The sequence below is a fragment of the Hylobates moloch genome, unplaced genomic scaffold (assembly GCF_009828535.3).
Source record: "Hylobates moloch isolate HMO894 unplaced genomic scaffold, HMol_V3 SCAFFOLD_6, whole genome shotgun sequence".
NCBI classification, from domain to species: Eukaryota; Metazoa; Chordata; class Mammalia; order Primates; family Hylobatidae; genus Hylobates; species Hylobates moloch.
Genome location: NW_026652281.1, coordinates 132451531 through 132455949, shown reverse-complemented (window position 1 = coordinate 132455949; position 4419 = coordinate 132451531). Strand labels below are relative to the sequence as shown.

The following is a 4419-nucleotide window of genomic DNA, read 5'->3' as shown; positions in this document are numbered from 1 at the left end:
GAATTTATCCATTTCTTCTAGATTTTCTAGTTTATTTGCATAGAGGTATTTGTAGTATTCTCTGATGGTAGTCCTGGAGCTTTACTATCCTGGATCATTTCATATATTCTTTGTCTCCCCTGTTCTCCAAAATGAACTTTCTTTCTCTTCTGTCAAAACTTGCCTGCTCTGTGTTCTACTTCTTTAGTGTCAGGTCAGCCTTGTACAGCTAATCTCATACAGGATTTCAGTATTGAGTGGTTTAATTGATGATTCCTCAAAGAATTTTTTTTTTTTGGGGGGGGGATAGAGTCTTACTCTGTCACCCAGGCTGGAGTGTAATGGCTCGATCTTGGCTTACTGCAACCTCCGCCCCAGGGTTCTAGCAGTTCTCCTACCTCAGCCTCCTGAGTAGCTGGGATTACAGGTGCCCGCCACCATGCCCGGCTAATTTTTTTGTATTTTCAGTAGAGATGGGGTTTCGCCATGTTGGCCAGGCTGGTCTTGAACTGACCTCTGGTGATCCACCTGCCTCGGCCTCCCAAAATGCTAGGATTATAGGCGAGAGCCACTGCGCCTGGCCAAAGATTTCTTTTTTTTTTTTCATTCTAAACAAATATTTAAATTTAACGAGTGAACAATTGATGCGCGTCAAGCTTCACCTCAGCAGAGGAAATGATATTGGTAGATGTTTTCCTGTTAGGTAAAGTTGAACAGGAGAGCTTTCCCATAAAAAGAAAGGAAAAGTTACTTATTTCCACCATCCACAAAATCAACAATAGATTCTTCTTACAGAAAACTTAGCACGTAAGCTGGATGTTATGGTACACACCTGTAATCCCAGAGACTCCAGAGGCTGAGTCAGGATGACAGCTTGAGCCCAGGAGTTTTGGTGGTGGTGGTGGTGGTGGTGATGGTGTTTTGCCATATTTTATAGTTTATAAGGAGGTAACTGCTTCCAGATATATAAGCGCCACATGATGTTTAAAATCAGAGCCTGAGGTTGAATCCTACCTTGTCTTTCTCCTCCTTGGCTGGTATGCACGTGCTCAGGTCTCTGCTCAGAAGGCCAGGAGTAGAAGGCCACTGGTCAGGAGTATTGGTGCTCCATTGTGCTGATGAGGTCACTCTGGTCCTCCAGGAGCTCCAGAACTTGCTGCAACATAGTCCTACCTAGAACTGGGCAGATGCTCAGGGTGAGTGCAGGCCAAGATGTGCAGGAAGCGGCAGCCCTTCTTCGGGTGACTTGGTTTCTGGCAGTCTTCCTGAATTATCCCATGGATTTTCCTATGCAGGTCTCCGTCATTTCTGATTACACAGCATAGGTTATCAAAACCACCATCTTTCTGGAAGATGAGTCCTTTTTCCTGCAGCTGTTGCATAGCATTTTAAAATATGCTATAAATTGCCTTGAAAGTGATATCCTTCTTAAAATTTCCTTGTTCAGAGCAGGCACTGTCAGTAACAGGCTGGTTAGCAAGAGACAGCAAAGGCTTCACCATTTCCAACTCCTGCTGGTCAAAGGTCTGCACTTTGTTCTTCATGGGGAATTCTTTGGCTTTTTCACTCAGCAAACACATGAGACTAGTGAAGGCCAGGACACTTGGATTGCTTCTTCTTTCTCTAAGTCTGGGCAATGGAAAGGCTTAGTCTAAACTTTCCTGTAGATTAACGGGCAGCTCAAACACCCTTGCAATTTGAATGTTCCACATTGGATCGTCCACTTTATATTAAGCAGTGGCATAAATTTCTCACTCTTCTCTGCACGTGTAGACATAGCCTGTGATTCAGAACATGTCCACAGTTTCAATTTTTGTTCTCTGCTCAATGGTGTCTTGCAGCTTCTTGAGTATTGAGGTAAAGCTCAGTTCTCTTGCTGCATTTGGAGCAGCGGATAAAAACTTGATATTGCTCAATATTTTCTAGCAGATGCAGTTTATAACTCCAGTGCTGATATAGTTTAGATACGTGTTCCCGCCCAAATATCACGTTGAATTGTAATCCCCAATGCAGGTGGGGCCTGGTAGGAGGTGTTTGGATTATGGGTGCAGATCCCTCATGGCTTGGTGCTGTCTTCATGATAGTGAGTTCTTGCAAGATCTGGTCATTTAAAAGTGTGACCCTTCCCCAGCCACTCTCTCTTCCTTGCTCCTGCTTTCATCCTGTGATATGCCTGCTCCCCATTCACCTTCCACCAACTGTAAGCTTCCTGAGGGTTCCGTAGAAGCCGAGCAGATGCCAGCACCATGCTTCCTATAAAGCCTGCAGAATCATGAGCCAATTAAATCTCTTTTCTTTGTAAATTACCCAGCCTCAGTTATTCATTTATAGCAATGCCAGAACAGCCTGATACAAGTGCTATCATCTACTCTACAACTGTAGAAAACCTCTCTTTCTCTCACTCCAGTGGCATTTCCCAAGATATACCTGTTTTATTGGTTCCCGTTGCACAAAAATACACCTGGCACCCATCAGGACTCCTTCAAGTCCAGGATATAGACTTAATGTAGAGCTTTGCAAAGGCTAGGAACACGGGATTCAAACCCCATGCAAGGGAAAGGGTCTTCTCTTCACACTGGCTGAATTCAGTTTGCATCAAGAGGCTGGGCTGTGGCTTCCAGCAAATCCTGAAAGGTTCTGCATCACTGTGTCAAGGATCCTGAAACTGCTTTAAACGGGTGGGGTCCAGGGAGGAATGGGCACCTTCCTGGCCATGCATATGTTGAAGCACAGTGGGTGGGTCCGCCTGGGCAAGACCCTTTCTCAAAAAAAAATTAAAATTTTTAAAATACAAATTGAAAAAACTTTCTGTACTTTAAAATAATCTGATATAATTTTTCTATATTTACTTCCTTTTCTGTTTCTCAGAATAATACTCGTAGGTTGAAATAATATGGTTGTGCTCACATGATAACTGCAATTTTATGTCTCTATTTTCCCTTGGTATTTTAAATAAGATTTCCCTTGTTATCACAGGCTCTTGAAGAATATATTTAATATATTTGTAGTATTATGTAGAAAGTCCTGTTTGGCTTAATTTAAATTTCCACAACTGTTAGACAATTATTTTTATAGTTATTTCCAATTTTCCTTGATAAATAACACTGCAGTGAAAATCTTTAAAGAATAGGTTTCAATGTAATTTTTGCTAATACTGTCTGCTCAAAACAAAATTAGTATTATCTGAGTCCCTGTTCTGAGATTTCCTCCAAGTCTTTACGAAGTCCTGTACAACAAACATTCTTCTTTCCTTTGTCTTCCTAGGGAAATGTTCCTTATCCTTCATGACCTAGCTCAAACGCAATCATTTGTGACACTTTCCTGGGTCATCTAAGACTTCCTAATAACTGCCTTCTGTGGGTTCACACAGAACTTTGGCTACAAATCACAGCATCGCATTGAGGTGACCTGGCTCAAAACTTACTTCCTTGGAGGGCCCCATGATGTCCCTGCCAAAGCTAGATCAGTCCCTTTGTTAAATGTTCTGGTGGTGGCTCTAGAATTATCCTTCACAGCATATATTATAATTATAGTTAAATGATGAATTGGGTAATTATTTCTTCATGCCTGCCTCCTTCATTGGAATATAAGCAGACTGTTTCAATATTCTCATGCTCTGCCCTCAGAGCATTACAACCAGTTAGTGCTCAGGAAACATCTATTCACTAAATGAATGGAAGGATGGATAAATGATCTTCCAAAAATATTTTAAACATAAAAAGCATCTAGAGAGGAATAAAATATGAAGAAAGAGTTCTCTTTACTCAGAGAAATGTTTCCATTTGCTCGTAATCTATACTAGTTTTATAGTCAACATGCATTGTGGGATTATTATAAGCCAAGTGCTGTGCTAACCTTTTTTACTTGCTCTATTTCATTTAAAGATAATATTGGTCTTAGGAGACGCATACCACTAAGCCCTTCTCTTTATTTTGAGATGAAGGACTGGAGGCTCAGAGAGACTACATAATTGCCTATGGTCACACAAATAGTAAGTGGTGGAACTAAAATTTGTCTGACTTGAATTTAAGTTCTCAGCCATTGCCTTTAGTCTATTTGGGCTGCTGTAACAAATGCCGTAAACCACGTGGCTTATAAACAACAGAAATGTGTTTCTCACAGTTCTGGAGGCTGGATGTCGGAAATCATGGTGCCAGCATGGTCAGATTCTAGTGAGGAATATCTTCCAGGTTGCAGATGACTGCCTTCTTGTATCTTCACATGGTGGAAAGAGAGCTAGGGAGCTCTCTGGGGTCCCTTTTATAAGTGCACTAATCCCATTGATGAGGGCTCCACCTTGACAACCTAATTACCTTCCAAAGGCTCCACTCCCTAGTATCATCACATTGGGAGTTAGGATTTCAACATATGAATTTTAGAAAGACACAAGCATTCAGTTCACTGCAGCCACTATGTGATATCTTCTGGAATGTTCTGTCT

The 4419-nt window shown here is 41.5% G+C and overlaps 1 pseudogene; it reads right to left on the bottom strand.

Annotated features, from left to right (window-relative positions):
• Positions 1-1069: 1069 nt before the first annotated feature.
• Positions 1070-2575, bottom strand: LOC116470512 (CST complex subunit STN1-like; annotated as a pseudogene).
• Positions 2576-4419: the final 1844 nt, after the last annotated feature.